Source organism: Molossus molossus, unplaced genomic scaffold, assembly GCF_014108415.1.
Source record: "Molossus molossus isolate mMolMol1 unplaced genomic scaffold, mMolMol1.p scaffold_m16_p_1, whole genome shotgun sequence".
NCBI classification, from domain to species: domain Eukaryota; kingdom Metazoa; phylum Chordata; class Mammalia; order Chiroptera; family Molossidae; genus Molossus; species Molossus molossus.
Window position 1 is genome coordinate 159,319,961 of NW_023425344.1, and position 20,443 is coordinate 159,340,403.

Consider the following 20,443-nt stretch of genomic DNA (forward strand, 5'->3'; position numbering starts at 1 on the left):
TTCATTTGTATTGTTATTTCTGTTGGTGATCCTGAAGGAACTACCAACAATTTCTTTCTTACTAGAGCAGTCGTTGTCACAGCATTGACTTACTCATGTGAATTTAACACATTATTGATCACCAATTACTGATTCTCCAACAGCTGACCTTGAACATCCAATTAAAAGAACAAGAAGCTTGCCTCAGTACAGAAAAATGTAAAGAGGTAAAAGAAGAAAATGAAACAGAATTCTTGACTTATGGTCTGTGGCGGCATTTTCCAAGCTTTTATTTTGTCAGCCTTTGTGTTTTTAGACAGATTGGAATGAATTTTCTGATTCTATAACCTTTTATTATTATTTCTCAACTGTGATTTTTATGTCTTACATAGAAAATTGTTTTCAATCACATCACCCGAAGGAGAAGATTTCTGTTTGAAAGGAGCATGGAGGTGTCTGGCAGCCATCTCTGTACTTGATTGTTTGGCTGTCTGAAGTTCTCATTACATCTCTTCTCAGGCACATAGAGTTACTCATAACCTACTAGGCTGGATGTTTTTTCTCCCCTCAGGATTTTTTTTTGACAAAAGATTGTCAAAACAGGACTTTAGATTTAAAAGTATATCATCCAGGTCTTTGGAATGTGTTTCTAATTATTTAGATATTATATAGAGTCCATTGTAATCTGGGGATAATACTTTACGTGGGATTTGGACTGAGACAAAGATAGGCTTTCACACATTTCATTTTCCTGACCTCAGATCCAGAGCAAGTCTTAAGTGATGGAGGAACACAGGTGCCTGATGGTCTCCAAGATTAAGGATGGCAATGTCACTGTCTGCAACAGTGGTAGAGATGGCAGAGAAACTGCATAATTCTGCGCCCACACTCGCTCCATTCCGGGCCTGTGCAATCCCAACCACCATGTTAATTCAACCTCCGTCAAGCCTGATGAGCGATTCTAAGAGTTTCATGAAAGTGTTCTATCATCTGTAAAGTGCACACAAGTACCACTGTCAGGTAATCCATGTGGTGAATTTTGTCAAAGTAATTTTGATTTCAGAGATTCTATGATTCATGATGGCTATATTGAACCCTTTCTCCCAACCCAATGACCAGATGCATGAAATACTATTGTTTTCAACTCAGAAAAGTCAAACTTTCTGAACTCAAATAAAGCTTAAAATCAAACTATCCTGGTTGGAAAAAACAACAACAAAAAACAACTTAAAACTTGAGAGCAAATCTTAATCTGAATTATCATTCTACTAAAATAGGGATCACATACTGGGGTCTGGACTGATTTGGGTTGAGGGAGGTGCTATCTATATAGGTTTATATCGTATGGATCTTGTTTTATCTGAATGAGGACTGCCAGCGTCCTAGATGGCCTGATAGGCTCAAGCAACCTGATTGATGTGAGGATTAGTGTATTACCCAACCTTGTCCATTAGAGACGTTTCACTTTTTAAAGAATTGGAACAGAAGGAAGAATCCTCTTCTCCTTGTTGGATAAAATTGGAATATGTGGACCCAGACTTCCAGCTGCCATGTTTCAAGCACCATGGATAGAGTTGATCAAGGAGAATATAATTGAAGTGAAAGAGAAGTGTGAGCAAGGGTGAAGAAACAGTGCTATTTCGGTCAATTGTTCTGGTTACCCCAGAGTCACTGTTTCCCTTCCCCCAATTTCATTATTCTTGCCAGTATATCCCTACTGTAGCCCAAGCTTGTCTCTTGTCTGAGTTGTAGTTCTCTCACCAACAACCAAGAACGACCTCACTATTGCACAGAATTTACTTATCCTTTCTCTTTTTTCAGTAGGAAGGGAGTGAATTGGGGGGGGGGGGGCATAAAAAATGACTTTCCTTTGAGCTAAGTAGAGGCAGAAGATAAATGTGCTCAAGTATCGTCTTACTTGTCATATGTCAAATACTAAACTGCTTTTCTGATTTTCCAGCTTCAGCCTCATTCCTGATGTTAATCTCTTACTTACTTGAGTATACTTCTAGAGCATCTCAGGCCCCGGAAGAAGAGGCCGAAGCGTTCCAATTGAGTACCAGACGGCAATATGGCTAGTTCAGTGTGTATCTTGTCCCCTGAAAAACACTTCAAGACTTTGATGATGGACTGTACAAGGGGAGCAAAGGAAAGGGAATAATCAAAATTGATTATGGGTCTGTGTGATTGAAAGTGGGGGGCAAGGAGGAGCCCCAAATGGGAGGCAGGTAAGAAGTGATTGAAAAGTAATAGAGCCACAATGTGGTGGGATCATGCAAGTTCCCTTTTAAAGAGAATTGTAAAGGAAAGTGACAAACGGTGCAAATGTTTAGGAGGAAAAGAATTTAGAAAAGGTTTGGCTTTGGCAGTTGTAACATCGGTGTTTATTTTCAAAAGAGCTGCTTTAGACATGAGAAGTGAATGGAAGTCAGACTAAAACACACAACAGATAAGAAGAGAAAGGAAAAAAAAAAAAAGATGGAGAAAGAGAAGAATCCAGGAAAGGTCCTACAGAGGATGGGGTAGGGAGGAACCAATGAGCAAATGAATCGATTAGATGACAAAGAAGGGCAAACAGAAACATAAAGAGAAGTAACAATGCAGAGCTATTTTGAACAGGGAAATTAAAAATTAAGGAAAATTGAGTTGAGTTATCTACATTTCACAGGGGGATTAGGTCATCTGATAAGACTGAGGAGCCCTGGCCAGTTTGGCTCAGCAGTTAGAGTGTTGGCCCAGGTTCAGTTCCTGATAAGGGCATGTACCTGGGTTGCAGTTTGTCCCTGGCCCTGGTTGGGGTCATGTGGGTGGCAACCACTTAATGTGTCTCTCTCACATGGACGTTTCTCTGTCTCTTCCTCCCTCTCCCCATCCTACTCTATCTGAAGATAAATGCAAAAATGTCCTCGGGTGAGGATTAAAAAAAAAAACCCTGGTCAGTTTGGCTCAGCAGTTGGAGCATCAGCCTGCGGACCAGAGAGTCCCAGGTTGAGTTCCCGCTAGGGGCACATACAAAAAAAAAACCAACAACAATGGAAAAAAAGACAGGACAATGAGGGTGGAGTACTGGGAATCTAAAAATTCTAGGACATGTTGGGGACATGCAGTGACAGAATCAACAAGAACTGACTGACTAGAATCATTACTCTATGTCTCTGAAGAATCTGTTACTATTTTATAACATGCATTTACTTTAAAAGTAATAAATATGTCTTCCAAACTTTTTATAGTAATCACTGGCAGTCAGGGAACCTGGCAAAGGCATATGGAAGACAAGAACAAGCAAGAATTCACTAAAATGTCTGACCACGGGGTTCAGGTTTGGTAATGAAGTATAAATGAAACCAGAAGTCCAACGTCTTGGAATAACACAAAGGGCTGGGGGTGCTACTGGAGGTAACCAACTACGTGTGCAACTACAAAAAGTTTCGAGCTTCTACAGTGGCCGGTAGCATGCTTAGGAATTGGGGAAAATGATGAATACAGTGTATTTTCACCATGCCAGTCACAGTTCAGGGAAAGAGACAGCCATGCACAAAAGCAGAGATTCAGTAGGAGTGAGAAACTGGGAGGAAAAAAAAGAGGAAAAGAAATGGCCGTCATAGAGAAGAAGCTCAGAGTCAGATGTCTTGGGGGAGGGGGTAGCAGAAATGGTGAGCAGATGTTAGATCTCCGTTTTAATTGCATTTACACTAATAGTATATGTAATACCAAAATGAGAGTTGAGGGCGGAATGGAAGGAGGAGAAACTTTGACTTAAAAACCAGCACTCTCACCCTGGCCAGTTTGGCTCAGCGGTTGGAGCGTTGGCTTGCGGACCAGAGAGTCCTGGGTTCGGTTCCCACTAGGGGCATGTACCAAAAAAAAAAAAAAAAAAATGGCACTCTTTATTGTTGTGACCACAGAAGAATTGGCTCCAAGTCACTTGGGGCATGTTCCTTCCTTCTCTTCAAAACTGAATTATGATCCAATGTCAATTTTTTAACGTATACATCTGGCTTGACATTTCATGTGCTTCTAGTAGCTGGTGCTAGAAAAGCTGTTTCTGACTTAAGCTCCATAAAGGAAATGAAGAACATGCAGAGAAAGCTCCAGGTTAATCTATGAAGCAATGGAGGCTTATGTGAGAAAGCTCTTCCTCAATGAGTCTCAGTAGGTGATCTAAAGAATGGTCACTTCTGTGTGACTCATAGAGGTCTAAGTCCATTTTAGACGTTTGTAATACAATCCACTACATGTTTGTGTCGCTAGAGCATCACCTGAAATTTTTGGAACATAAGACGGTTACAACAAGTTACATGGCATCAAATAGCCAGTGCTCCTCACCCCTACTCACTGCATCATTTGAAGTACTTTGTTCAATTCTTTAAAAGTTAAATTCAGGCAAGCTGGGGCTGCAAACTCAAATATCCATGAAGGTCCAGCAATTGGAAGAAATGAGTGAAGCAGGCCGAGCATGAGAAGCCAAAAGCAGAGGCCGGGTGATGAGCTGCCAGCCTCCAGGACCCGCCGATGGTAGAGGGTGAGGGCTGTGGCAAACTGGGTCAGTCTCAAAGCAGCTGCCACTCAGTATTAGCCTATTGTTTGCCAAGGACAATGCTTGCCCAGTGTTGCCAGATCGTCCCATTTTTTTTCTAGAGAGCCCAGGATTTTTACATGTAAATTACTGATTTTAAAAATTGCCTTCTCATGTAAATAAAAGTGAACTATGGGCTGAAAAATAACTGTACCTCTCAGCTGCATTCAACTTTTCAGTGGTCAGTTTATGTTCTCTGCTGTAGAATTCATATCTCACATGGATGTTTGGATATTGTGTGGTTACGACCTAAAACACATGTGTGCTGTGTGCTGCACTCAGGTTAGCTGAGGTTACCTCGAAGCAGTCTTAGACAAGCTGCTGGGAAGATCACCAGATACAAGGGACAGTGGCTGTTTTTAAAATGTGGCTTTTGAGCCTCTTACATTCAAGAAACTATCTCAGTGTTGTGTACATAGACTCTAGTGATACATAGATCGATTGTAGAAATGGCTCGGCTGCAAACATGTAACAAAGACAGGTAATGTCTGTATTCATCAGCCATCTAGAATCAGCTCTTCTATTGTTGCCTTAGTTGCCATTCTGAACATTAATAGCATTGAACACCTCCCTGCTATTTATCCTCAGAAAGAGTAGGAAAACTGCTTTTCAAAGCAAGAAAAGCTGTGCACAAGGCACTATAAGGTTCAGTCCACTCATTGTCTTATCCTAAGAATTCACTTACCCCGTGGCCTCCAGGAGCTAGTAAAAACCGGAACCCCTTAAGCTTGATTATCCTTCGGGTTCTTCTAGTTCAGTCTCCCCACTTAATTAGTTCAACAGAATTGAGGGTTCAAGAATCTTAGCTGGTGGGTTACCAGCTGTCAATTCCAGAGACTCTCATATGTTATCAAATGAATGCTGGCAAAGCCTTCTGAAATCACGTGCTTCTGAGATAAAGTAGCCCTTGGGCTAGAACTAAGTTCTTCTGACTAAGTCATAGCCTGGTGGTCTTTCTACAGTGTTGGTAGAATACCCACAGGCTGCTCAGCCTAGTCTGCCTACGGTGGCATCTCAGTTGAAAATCATCAGAAAAATCAAATTCAAAAGGATTTGAAAAACAAGAGGTGTTTGCTGGCTCTTCATTATGAAAATTTCAGAGGTTTGTGGCTTCCAGCATGATTTGATTAAGTCCTAGCTCCATTTTCTCCATCATGATGATCATTTTTATCACCATCACAGGAAATACTTAAATGATGCTTATATATGCCAAGCACTGTTCTAAGCACTTTACAAACATTTACTCATATAATGTCACCACATTTCCATTAGATGGGTATGATTATTAACCTGGATTTGGACGGGAGAAATTGAAGGCACAGGGAGTTTAAATAACTGGTCTAAGTTTGCATCGTAGGGCCAGGACACACACTCAGGCTCTGACTTCAGAGCTCTTGCCCTCAACCTCTAGACAAATATTCATCCTGAACTGGTCTAGGACAGGGCCTAAAACTCAGTGATTTCAAAAATATTCCCTGGCAGATGGTGATGTACATCGAAGGTTGAAAACCAGTGCTGCTTCGGCACAGTAGGTTAATGGGAGGAACTGCTACAAAAAGCACCAACTGGAACTCAGGCCTAGTTCCTGTTCTGCAGTGCTTATACCCCAGTGCAGAAGAGGAATGAATACCATCCATTGATAAAATAATCTTTCAGATAGAACCGCTGAGCACTACTGAACACGCCAACTAGCCCTGCAGGGCCCCATTGCCTGAAGAACCCAAATATTACAGTCACAGTATGTTCAAAGGGTGTCCGTTACCTGAGTATTATAATTCTTGTATGATAGCAGTCAGAGACTGGTTATAATTAGCAGAAAGAGAAGAAATTCCTGGGGACATGGTACTTCACCGTCGATCCCCTGCCTCTAACGCTCGATGCAGATATCTTTGCAAGAGTACTCTCATGGATCTCAGCGACAACAATTAAACTTGAAGAGCATGCGAAGACATTGTAATCAGAAGCTAATTAAGAACAATGGGGGCAGGTGTATCGTTGATTGTGTCTCAAGTGCTGTGACTGATCGGGAAGATTATTCCATTAATATATGAATGTAAACACACACCAACATTTTCTCAGGATAAAGCAACTACACCTCGAAGGTTCCACCTCCAAATCTGGCTTTTACGTACTAGATGACAAATTAAAATGAACAACAGTTGCTAACCTAGGGAAGACATCTGGCCCTGATTCCTTGTCTTTGGGTAGGACCGCATCAAGTGTAAGAAATGAGGCAAGGAGAGTCAAGAAGCCAGAGTGCTACTCGTATTTAACTGTTTGGTGTTGCTTCAGTATAAAAGGAGGCTAAAAATTTATATAGAGCTAGTATATAATTATAATAAGGTGTGATGAGAGCTATAATAGGAGAGGCAGTCTGTTCCAGGAATCTGGCATAACACAAAGGAATAAATGCTCCGAGGACTAGCAATAAAAAGAAAACCAACAACAACATCACCCATCCCCCCAAAAAACACCCCCACACCAAAGTAGCAATCAAAGTATTCGGTGTAGTTTTCACCTTTTGTTAGTGTTGGGTGCTGTCGGTGTCTTTAGGGAAGAGGAGGTTCTCCCATGTTTGTGCTATAATATCCACTTAAATCAAGCATCGGCCCTTTGTATCGCCTCTTGCCAGCACACTTAGGTTGTGTTTTTCCCTAAATGAGCTTGAGAATTTTAGTTCGTGCTCTCTCAGGAATTATTTTTGCTGGTCAATGGTGCTTGCTTTGTGGCCCGTCCGCTGGCCATGCCTACCCCCACCCCCACCCCACTTCAGGGAATTTCATTCTGACCATATCCTGATGGCGACAGAGAAAAGAGACCCTCATTACTTGAGGAGCGCATTTTGCATGTAGAGAATTCCACCATATGACTTCCCAGCATTTTCTCTCAGTCCCTTCCCAAGTGAGCACTGACGTATGTCAGGCAATCTGGGTTGCAGTCTCAGCAACGCCAATGTCTACCACTGTAAGTTATTTAAAGTCCTCTCTGAGCTTCAGTTTTCTTGCTTCGCAGAGTGAAATATAGATGAGATGATCTTAACATCTTCCAAAATCAAAGTTGTTTGGATGCTATTTATTTTTCCTTCTGGCTTGTCTGTCTTCCCTTTAGTTCCTGACTGTCATACTTGTTTTGGTTTTTATGTTTTGCCACATCATTTTTGCTCAGACAGAAACTTTTCTCACCCTTGACATACTAATATTCTACTCATCCTTTAAAATTCTTCTGAAATCCCACTTCCTTCAAAGACCTTTCCAACGTGTGGTATGTTGTATGGGGGTGGGGCGGGGGTGTATAGTTGTTGGGCCAGGTGCCAGAGATGCAACCATAAATGAGACAGACTTGGTTCTGTCTTCTGTCCTGCATAGAACTTAAAAACAAGTTGAGCCACAGCTAACATTTTTGAGATGATAATATCTTCACTTTTCAAGGGACAAAACAGGCTCAGAGAAGTTAAGCAAATTGCCCCAGGCCACAGAGCTAGCAACTAGCAGAATCCAGGCCTGTTAGACTACACTGTTCTTAACTGGCATGCTTCAAAGCCAGTGCACCCTGGCAAAGATGTGGTAAAGTGCCCACACTTCCCTCTGTGATGTGACTAACAGGAGTCGTCAAATTATTTCCTCCTGAGTCTGGCTAAGTCACGTGATCACGGGCTATGCAGCTTGCCTGGCATGTGCTTCCCAGTGATAGGAAGTGGCAGTGAGGTGAAGCTTTCAGTATTTGCTGTCTTAGCTGATGCCTCCTACAGAACATCAAGGTGGTTGGTTGAATAATTCATTGGGATTACTTGTATATTCCATTTCATTGTTTTTAACTATTTCTTTCACAAAATACACATTATCTTTCGAATCCTTTTAACTCCTACGTAGACAGGGACAACACTTTTTTTTTTTATAAAGTCCATTTTATCGGACATGATCGACACGGACTGTGAGTGTTCAGTGAGCGTGGTGCAGGAGGGCTCAGGGAAGGGAGTAACTGGATGAGTGAATACACTCCTGCGGTTTTTATAGTGTCAGTAAGTAATGCCTGAAAATTTTCTGTATGTGACTCAGGTCTCCAACTTCTGAGTTGGAGAATTATTATGTTTTCAGTCCTTTGAGTATTGTAAATGTGCGGAGAGAAATGTTTTCAGGATTTATAGAGAGAAGAGAAAGAAGACTTTGTCTTCTAGCCACTTAGCTCTAAAATAGCAAATGAAAACTGATATTTGTCATTGAATAACCCTAGGAGAGCCTACAGTGAGAAGAGAGAGAAGTTGTCCCTGTCACCATCTCCTCCCCTACAGGAGACTGGATTTAATTCCCCTTCCGGATACTCCCCTGAGCCCCAGTGAATACCAGGCATCAACACTGCCTTGTTTATCGTTGCATCCAGGAGTATCTGACACATAGAACTCTTCAATAAGTATTGCACAAATGGGTGCACATGGCTGTAACTTCAGGGGCTTTGGGTGTGGGCTAGGATAGTAGGCCTTCTAACATGAATATGTGGATTCCCTAATAATAATAATAATAATTTAAAAAGCACTTTTCTTTCTACAGTGAGAGATAAAAGGTAAAAATAAAAGGTTTCTGTAAAGAGCAATATTTTGTGGGGACACAAATACACAAACATAAATGAGTCAAACTCTTGCTAGAAATGAGTGTGCAAAAGAAGAGGAAAGAATACAGGGGCATTTGAATGTGGAATGAGGAACTCTAAAGGTAGGGGCATTTATTGAATCAGTGGGGTGGAGACCTCGCAGAAAATAAGAATAGCTAACAGTTATGAAGGTCTTACTGTATGTCAGAATTATTCTAAGCAATATTTTATGTGTTAATTTTTTACAGCTTTAGAGATTAAGTAATGTTGTAATCCCCACTTTATGCATAATGAGCTTGAAGCATGAGAGATTGAACAATGTATCCAAAGTCACAAAGTCAGGAAGTCTTTGAATAAGGTTTCAAATCCAAGTCACCAGCCTCCAGTTGATGCCCTTGACCTCTGGGCTGTCCTCCCTCAGTAGAAGATGAGCTTTTGTCTGCTTCAGCGTTTTGCCTACAGACAGCCCTAAAAGGATCCCATCTGATAAATTCAGGGTTTCTAGTTCTAATACAATATAAAGGCAAGATCTACTTTACAACTGTTCTTTTACAGTTGTCCCTAATTATTCTGCTTGTGTTTACTTGAAATGCCTGGGGGATTCAATAAAGTTAATCCAATACATGTGCCCAATCCAGGAGGAATCAATAGATGGAATGAAAATGAAGTAAGATGTAAGCAAGCTTTCTGTATTGAAATCATATTGTTCACTGGAGACTGTACCATTTTGCTTCTTTGGGTAAGCAAGCAGCCCCATGCTTCCGTGTGTTTGGAAAGCAGAAGTCCTAGCATAGAAAGCTATTCTCGTCAACTAGTAGCTTCAAGCCATGTTACTGAACTTTGTGTTGCAAGCTATGGTTGATGCAATGCTGACACAAAATAGTGTTTATCTGATGATCCAAATCTGCTTAGAGTGTAATAGTTTCTCTCAACCTTTACCATCTTAAGCACCACTAAGAGATTGAATCATCACAGGGAAGCCAAATGGGATGCATGTGATGGGTTGTATAATGTGAAGGTTGTTTTTGTTACATCTAATGTAACAGTCGTTCCAGATAAAAAAATGCTTGGTGTCCCTCTAAGAACCATGTTTATGTTGGAGCATCTACGTGGTTTGGGCTCACTGCAGGACAAGCGCAGAAGGCAACTCTGTATGGGATGTGACTAGGGGAATCTTATTTAAATTCTTTCCCTCTGTCAAAATGAACTCTTCCCCAACATTTAGTCTGTCGATAAGTATTCATAGAGTACTTGTCATGGGCCAGACATTTGTAGCAGAGATGTAGTTGTTCTTGAGCTAGTACATAATTATAATGAGGTGTGATGAGAGCTATAATAGGAGAGGCAGTCTGCTCCAGGAATTCGGCATGACATATAAGAGTCACCTCCTAGATGCAACTGTGGTTTCACCTTCTGCTTCATCTCCCAGTGCAGCCTAGTTCTAGCTCATTAGAATTCTGGAAGTGCCATAAAAGGCCACCATTTTTCACATTACCATGGTTTCTACAGTGATTTATTCTGCTTTAAAGGATTGTCCATCTTCTCTTCCTGGTAAACTCTTACCCATCCTTTAAGCTTTAGTTCAAATGCAGCCTCTTTTTTGAAACCTTTCGTGATATCACCACCTTGTTTTCTTTCCTCCATCCCTCAATCAACTTCCCCTCTCTAAAATCTAAAGTATTTTGTTTTTACCTCTCTAGTGGCTTATATTATATTATATTATATTATATTATATTATATTATGTTATATTATAGCAGCTTGTAGACGTTTGGGGTTTTACTTTTATTGGTTGATAAATTATGTAGGGCAGAAATCATAGATTTCTTTTTCTCTAGCACTTATAATGGAAAATTGTATATTATTCAAGATGTTCTCTGAATAACAAGTGAATCAATGGAAAAATAAATACCATTTGCTTAGGAACTATTGTGAAACTTATGTATTTTTACATCATTTAATTTTCAGAATAATCTTACAAGATAAATATTATCATTCTCATTTTATAAATTAGGAAATTAATGCTTTGATGGGTTAAATGAGTTGCTCAAAACCATACAGCTCTGAAATGGTGAACTTTTTCTCTGGTGTCAATGGTCATTTTCTATTTTACCATCCTGCAAAGAATAAATGAGAATGGTGGTGCAGGTGTATGGAGGGCCTCTTCAATTTACGTCCTTACTACTAAAAATGTGATTGGCAGGACAGCAGCATTGGCATCACGCAGAAACTTATAAGAAATGCAGACTTTCAGGCCTCTCCTCTCACCTATGAAATCAGAATTTGTATTGTTAACACTGTCCCCAGATTATTTTTATGAACATTAAAGATTAAGAAGCACTGATTACCTTCACACGTTTTTATAGAGTTATCATGGTTCCCAGCCTTTTCAAAACTTCCCAGTCTATACCATTCCTCTTTTCTTGCTTCTCTGCCTCCTTTAATCATCCTTTGAGGGAAGGGAGCTAGTTAACCTGACCAGGGCCGGGGACCGAATTGCAACTGAGTAAGTGCCCTTGACCGGAATAAAACCCGTGACTCTTTGCTCTGTAGGCTGACGCTCTAACCACTGAGCACAACTGGCCAGGGCTCACTGAGCTAATTTTAAGCAAATGTTCATTGAGAACCTACTACTAGTCAGACATTTTGTAATCTGGGGATTCCAGAGATGCACAGAATATAGCTGATGCCTTCAGGGTGGTTATAATTTCATGGTCACAGTCATTTAAAAAAGTGTTCTCAAAATTCATGTCAGCTGAAAACTTATAGGGCACATTGCCCACAGGCCTAAGATGTGGTTTTTGTTTATTTGTGTGTATTTTCCTCTTCTTCAATTTCTTTCAGAATTTTTTTGTGAATAAATTAACATTAATTTGCTGCTAAGAAAATTATCTTCACTAATCTAAGCAATGTGGAAAGAAGCAAGAATAAATAAACCTAGCTTGTGTATGAATGACTTTAAAAATAGAAAAACTAAGAATTGAACCATAGTTGCTTGGTGGTATTGCAGGGTATGTCATAAGTCCTGGGTCTAGGGCTTTGCCTTATCCTTTGGCAAGGAGGAAATATAATACATTCAAAAAATGAGAGCCCTCTGTTCCATCAGTACTCTGCAAATGTCCATTTTGAGAACTGCTTTGAAGCATGGTTTTATTTATAATTACTATTGGGCTATCTCATTTCAATGATACAGTCAGAAGACAATTCTATGATTCAATGAACGTAGAGAGATAGGGGACCACTGGTGAGCATCATGGAACTCACTTCTTACCCTGCCCAGTGCCCCAGGTTCCTGAAGGTGATCTCACACTCACGGTGCGGATTCTCTATTTCTAAGTAGAGTGACTTAGATGGGGCTCTTCTACTCATTAAACCTCTATTATCTAACGTGGCTAGAACTTGGTGAAAGTTGAGCCATAGTGAACATTAAAGATTACAATGTTGATGATGCCATTATTATCATATTATTATGCTGCATACATTTTCATGGAAGGTATTAAAATTACTGTAAAAAGAGAACAGGTAGGAGAACTGCTTAATAGGTGGAAGGAAATGTCTAGAGAGAGACCTTTCTAAGACTCTCCTAGATGTCCCCATTTTTGGAGGGGAGCTGAACATACACTAAATACATAAGTGCTATTCTTATTTTTACTTTCTCTTTCATCCAGTTGATTAGGAACAATTACAGCACAGAATATTCTGCGTAGAGCTCTGGAAAGAACATAAGAAAAGTACCAGAGTCGGCTCTTGACTTCTTTTTTCTGAACATTGGAATTGTTTTTCTTTCCTCTTCTTTCTGGTGGGTGGCTTTGTAAGTAAGAATTTTGTGCCTCATGGCACCTCAGCTGTGATGAGAAATTCATGTACTCAGTAGCTAGTTCTTAGTGTGTTCTTCTTTTCAAAGAAATCTTCTGCAATATTTCTGTTCCTATAACAGCAGTAGCTGGAGTAGCTGTAGCAAGTTTTCCCAGCATGCTTACCACTTTCTGGGTCCAATATAAATGGCGATTCATTTTGGCAGATGGACCCAGACAATGAAAGCTTCTTTGGGAATTATACTTACCAGAACTAGTTTAGATCGCATGGAGAAAGTGGAGCAAAAGCCCCGACACAAAATATTTTGTTTGCTTTGTTTTCATCAGCTAGGCTACTTTGATCCACACGTATTTAGTATGTTTCTCTTTTATTTTATTTTTTAATTTTTTTCTTTATTGATTTTAGAGAGAGAGGAAAAGAGGAGAGAGAGATACATCAATGAGAGAGAACATCGATTGGCCACCTCCTGCATGCCCCCCACTGGGGATCGGGCCCACCACCTAGGCATGTGCCCTGACCGGGAATTGAACCCGTGACCTCTGGGTGCATGGGTCGATGCTCAACCACTGAGCCGCACCGGCTGGGCCAAGTATGTTTCTCTTTTAAAAAAATGTTCCTTCTTGAACCTATCTCCTTTATGTCACATGTCATGAAATGTTAAAATAATTAAACAATAAACTTCCAAAATGGCCACCAAACGCACTGTGAATTTTGGAAGTTCCCAGGAGTAAGAGGGTGACAGGTGCTGCTATCTGTCATCTCCTGGGACCACCCCCTGTTGTCCCCTCCGGGAGACACAGTCACATGCTCTGGGCAAAACCAGGCGCATTGCAGTTCTGCTCTCCCTTCTCATGGGTGGCCGCCTGTAGCCCCCACCCCGCCAGTGCCACAGGTACCATTGCGTCAAAAACACTAATAATAGTCAATTGTCATAAATATATTCCTGGTATCTTGCTAGCCTCAGCTTTATTGCTCAGGACGAAAGAAAAATAAGTAAATAAAAGATCTCTGACAAGTTCCTATAGTTCAGAGACTTGGCCAAAAAATTTTTTTTTTCTTTCTTTCTTTTCCTTTTTATTTTTATTTTGTAAGCTCTGTTATAGCCTTCCCCAAGTATGAGAAAAGCAATCATCAAGAGCTAGAAGAGTCTCCAGACTCAGGGTTATTGTTATAATCGGGTCAGTTGAGCCTGCTTTCGGCTCATTCCACATCACAAAGCTGTCATAAGACCAGTGCTTTCTTTGGAGCAGGTACATTCACATGCCACCAGGTTGCAAGCCTGAGGCTGCAAAAGGTAAACTAGTGTCAGTGAGCACATCATGTTGCAAAAGCATCATAATAATTGTATAGACAGCAGAGGATTGTGTCTCACCACCGTCTAGCATCCAATGCATAAGGCAAATGCAAACAAGCTATTGTCACCTACCAGGATTGGGGACCTGAGAGAAAAAACCCCTAAACGATTCATTATGAGCTTCAATTCGTCTATTAGACTCACATTAGACTTAAGAGAAGAAAGAAAATAGTGCTACTGAACTGTGAAGGCTGCAGAATGTCCTAACGCAAGAGAAAGATCACCACACATTCAAAATCTGAGTCTTAGTGTTTATTTTATTTTCAATTTGGAAAATTCCTAAGACCAATATGGGTATTGCTTTTATGAACTTGTTGAAAAAGATGATAAAAGAAATATCTTAGCATCATTTCCAGATCTGTCCTTTTCTGCTAGGGAGACAGAATGGAATTTGGGAAACATTTGTTTGTTTCTGGAGTACCTGGTACTCATAAAAAGGAATGAAGCAGAAAAGAAACCCATGGCAACATTTTCCAACCTGATTTTTATCAGAACTTTATTTTGATTGCATGATGTTTGATGCGAGAGAGGGATTAGACAGACATGAAAGGTCTGGAGTATAGATTTTAGAACTGAGTGATGAACAAAACTGACAATTCCTATTTTTTCCTTTTAATCTTCACCCGAGGATATTTTTTTCTTTTGATCCTCCTATTTGTCTTTAGATAGACTGGGAGGGAGGGAGGGCGAGAGAGAGAAACATTGATGTGAGAGGGACACATTGACTGGTTGCCTCCTGCATGACCCTGACCAGTGCAGGGGATGAACCGCCACCCAGGCACGTGCCCTTGACTGGAATCGAACCTGCGATTCTTTGATCTGTGGGCCGACACTGTCATGCTGAGCCACCCTGGCCAGGGTGACAATTCATATTCTTATCAGATACTTTGAGTCTTACAAGAGAGAAGTTTCTTAGAATTTTCTGTCATCTTCACATCTCATCTTGCCCCAAACTTCGAGAGTCTGACAAATATCAAACTTGAAAAATACTAGCAAGAAAAAATTGTCGGCTGCAGAACTGTTGTTTTTTTTTAAAGAAGTCTTATTTAGTTGAAGTTGAATGTGCTCTTTAATATAAGGTAGTTGGCTCCACAAGGGCATTTGACCTAAAATCTAACTATCATAAATAAAGAACTGTAGCAGAACATAGATTACAAGGCTGACACAGACCTTTTCTTGGCTAGTTTCAGGTCAAAAGGCACACTCAGGAGAAAGTATCTGCGTGGTCTGGGAATTGGTTGCACTTTTGTGTATCTAGGTAATCCCAGGAAATCTTGGAGGTGATTTCTCTTAGTTTATTAAAAACATTATAAAGCAAAGGAACATCTCAGTCATCTTCATCGGTGCTGCACGGGTCTCTCGGCCGCACCATTTTGACTTGCTTTGGCAAAATGAAAGCTTTTCAGTCTGAGGATGCTTTCTTCTTCATCGTGTCATCATGCGGCTATCATTACCGCTATTATGACTACCACAATTATCTGAATATTTAATAAGTGTACATCTAATGAGCGACATTAAGCAGTGGGAGCATGAAAAACCTCCACCTCATTAGCCAGGCTGAGTTATCAGAGTTAATCAACAACGGATGGCTGTAGTTTGTTTCTCCTCTTACTGCCTCAGCTTCGTGATCACCCTGTGATTCAGGAAGATTGCTTCCTAGCCAAAGGGAACTCAGAGGATCTCCTGGCTTCCTGCAATGGGGAAGGTGCCGTCTCTCACGAAATTCTGCCCTTTGTCCCTTCCAGGAACAGTCTCGGAAAAGCAGTTAGCTTGCGAGGTGAAATCAGGAGGCAGTAGGAGAAGGGATTACATGCAAATAACCAGCAGGGTTGTTCCTTGTCCTGCACCGAGTGGGAGAGGACCATAGCTTTCGTGATAGTCTCAATGCCCAGAACAGACTTAGGGAGAGTGCACGCCGCCGATGTCAAGTTTCCGACCTTCTCTTTTCCTGCAGCATCCTATTTGGAGATCTGTTCGGAGCACGACAGGAGAAATGTCTGAGGAGAGAAGGCTGACGGGGCACCTTCGTTTTCGGCTTTCATTTTCATTTCCTCTGAATTAGATCGTATTTTAAAATCCCAAGTGTACACATTAGTCCAGAAAGAGGGAAATCATTATGGAAGTGCTCCGGTCACCGCTGCGTAGGACCAGACTGCCTGCTGGAAGCCAGGAGGGGAGACAGTGCAGTGGCAGGAACATGTTGTCCTGCATTAAACCCTGATTCCCTCAGAGGCTGTGTGTCAGGCGCCCGGTACCCCAGTTCTTCGGGAGGGTGAGCCAATTAGCACATCCTCTATTCTGGAACTGTGGTTGCTGTGTATGTGATCTGCATACTGATTCAGCTGAGATTTGACCTTCTGGGCGCAGCAACACAAGATTCCCAGGTGAGAGAGAACGCTGGCCTAGATTTTCCTCTCCCTTCTCCTCTGTTCTTTATCCGCAGACATACTGGCCTCCGAGCTTTTTCTGACTGACTCGGAGACTGGAGCACACTTCTGTGTCACTTGAAGATTTAGACCAATGTCTAGGATAAAAAAAACTATTTAAAAAATCATGGCTTTTACCTCCCTCTGCTAATGTCAAAACCAGAAAGCAGGTAGCTCGGTGCAATAGTGACACTCTCGGCCCACATGGGGGCAGTACTAGGTAGTCAAAAGCCTCCAGGAGCTTCCAGGGCAGGCGAACTCGGGCAGGAGACAAACTGAACGCATAAAGCAGAATCAGGTTAGTTTTTCACAAGCACAAGATTCCTTAAAGCCAATCATTATGGTGCTCTAAGTGTTCTTGCTGCAGAAAATGAGGAAGGAACGAGGGCTACCGGATTTCCAGCTGCTGGTGCGATCCCTTGCCAGGAGATGTCGGGGGAAATCTTTGATTGATTACTCCGTGCAACACGACTTTCACGTGCATAACATGAAACAGACAAATCGTTGTTATCAGACTATCAAATGACATTCTGGGTTTGTTTGAAATGGGCAAAGGATATTTTAGGTATAGATTTTTAGTTTCTTATTGTCTGAGATGATTAGTTGCTCTGTGATACGTTTTAAAATACAGAGTTTCTAGGGAAGCTGGAAAAGCAAGTCTATGGTCATTGTCAGTGGAAAATTACCAGCATATTTAGTGCTTGAAGGTTATCGGTGGTATAATGATATCAACTAGGCCTTCTCCTTCAGATAGGTCTCTTCAAATTATATCGGCTCCATAAATGAATAATGGTGTAATTATGCGTTCATCTGATCTGAAGAGTTTCCAGTGTTGGGACAGGAAATCTTTTCGATGAAGACTCTTGGATGGATTATTTTGGTTATTTGTTAGGCACACGTTAGACATTCAAGTAAAGAGCCATAATGGTAGTTGAGCTACATGCTCACAACCTACAGTATTGAAAGACACGAAGTGACAAAGCCATTGTTGTCTTTACTGAGAGGCGAGACTGCATGAAATGTGCACCTTTTTGATGCTGTTGTCCCATTTCAGCCTACAGAATACACACTTGGATTCAGTCGATGAGCTCCTGTTCATGCTAGGTCACTTGAAAGCAGTGGCAAATGACTCTTTTTCTTTTTAGGTTTTTAAAAATTGATTTTTAGAGAGAGAGGGAGAGAGAGGGAGGAAGAGAGAGAGACAGAGAGAGAGAAACATTGATATAAGAATGAAACATTGATCATCTGCCTCTTGCACACCCTGGACTGGGGATCCAGCCTGCAACCTGGGCATGTGCCCTGACCAGGTATCGCACTGGCACACTTTCAGTACACAGGAGCACGCTGGACCAGCTGACCCACATCTGCCAGGGCGTAAATGACTCTTTACCATAGCCTGAGGCACAGTATTATGATGCAAGCTCTAGAGAAGTCCACAGGACCTTAGGGAGATGGTACTGACCAGAACGACCAGAACGGAGAACAGCCCCGCCTAATGTCATTAACATTGGTTCAGTATGCCCTTCTCCCTCCCTGTACTTCCTTCTTTTCCTTTCCCTGTCTTAGATCTTTTGAATTCTCACCATCAACACTGGATTCTCCCCATCTTCATCCTTAACTTTATCCCTCCATCTGCTGATACACATACCAGAACATTTAACTGCACCCATGGAAATTGTTTATCCCCGAGGGAATCATTTGGTACTCAGACGGCTAGGGTCCTGTGCCAAAGCAACAAGATGATTAGAGAAAATTCAAGGTTTGCCTTTACATTCCTTTTCAAAATCTCATTAGCACCAAGGTTATTTCTCCCATTCAATGGTTACTTAGAATAAGGTATATTAAAAAGCACATCGTTTTACTCCCTTTAGCGTGGTAGTTTGGACTGGCACGGCGGAAACGGTCTTCCTGTTTCGTCAATATTTTAAACATGGAAGAAAGCATCTGCTCTGCCTCAGTACATACTGAGGGTTCAGTACATACAATTTCTCTGCATAGAAAATGACCAAAATGAGTATGGATTTGAACCTTGCCATAATGTTACCTTAGCATCATCTGGGAAGTTGTGATAAGCAAGTGTGATGTAAAAATTACAGCACCTACCCTCAACCCGTCTGCAAGTCAGTGTGTAAGTCCTGTCCACATGTAAAGCAATACCATACACTCGCTTTGTCTGTGTGGCTATACTAGCTTAATGAGCAAATGGGGAAGTGAATTGTATAGACAATGTGGAGATAAACAACAGATTAATCTTTTGTAATAACTTGGAAATTTTGCTTGCTAGATTTTAATTGCCCCCTCTCCTAAAATACCAAGTAGAACCTCTAACATGGTAACATAGTTTTCTATTGATTTTGGGGGCAGAGAAGATGGGATTAAGTCTCACCTGGCCTTCTTCACCTTTCAGGTCCCTCAGGGCACCCACATTAAAGGGGGTTCTTTGTGTCTTCCCTTCCAGCAGCCATAGACTCTCACCTTTTCCAACCCCACCTCATCCTCTTCCTACTTCTAACTTGATCATTAGCAAGAGAAAGGAATGAATAAGAGAAAGACAAAAAGTAATTAATTTCCTGAAGTGCAGCTGCAAATGAATTTGTGAAATCAATTATTAATCTTCCCTTTAATATTTCTGCATCAATATGGCTCTGTGCCTGGGGATGGGGCGTGAGAGGCGCCTCGCTTCACAGCGGCAAAGCCCTGGGTAGACAGCAGCTCCTCACCAGAGTGCCTCCTGCGAGCGTGTTTCTCAGGTTCATCAGCAGCGTGCCTCCCACCAGCAGCATTTTCAATACAGTATGCGTGTGCTTTCAAGTGTATGGTGGGTAGAGCTGCCACCAAGGATGGGAGTGGTTGCAATAAAAGAGGTCAAATGCCTTATTTTCGGTATTTAGTGTCAGCTTTCTAAAATACTGAAGCCAAGGCAAAAAGCTTCACTTGTATGAGGATTTTTTTTTTTTTTTTTTTTGAGGAAAAGGTGGAGGCACACATTCAAAACCTTTTTGCTTCTGTGGGAAGAAGGAAAAAATACTGGATGGGGTAAGGGATGTTAGAGGAGGAGGACTAGGTGTCAACAGCCTGGAGAAGTACTGTAAGTCTTTGTACTTCCTGATGAACCTTGGCAGAGCTCAGGGAATGGCAGTCAGGGGACAGTCCAGGGCTGCTTGGTGACCTCCACTGGACTCACCATCTTCAGTCGGCTTTAAACCCAGATCAGACGTCCCCCCTTCTATCACCCCCTTTGCTCAAATCAAATGTTATCAGGAAACCTGCTTTCTTGACCTCTGCCAGCATGTGGTTGGAAGGTAAACTTAAGCATTCTATGGAAAACTATTTTTAGTAACAGAAGGCAACAGTACTGCTTCTGTGTTCAAAGATGTTGGCTCCAAATGGCAGAGGAATGATTGTTTCCACTTAAAGTGATTGATATGTCTACACACACTTGAGAGATAGAATTTCATTACCTATTCTTTCAGCAGGGACTGACTGAATACAGTTGCAAAGGAAATAGGGAGCACATTTGTATAACAGAGTAAATTTTCTCCCCTGAATGAAGAGGAAAAAAGGCCAGTATATAGAGAAAGACATTGTGGATGGTAAGTAAAAAGAATAAAGATATGGAAAGAGTGAAGACAGGACTGCCCCGGAAGAATGTTCAGTACACACAATAATTAGGCTTTTTGCTTTCTGTTCAATGACAGTGAAATATTTCT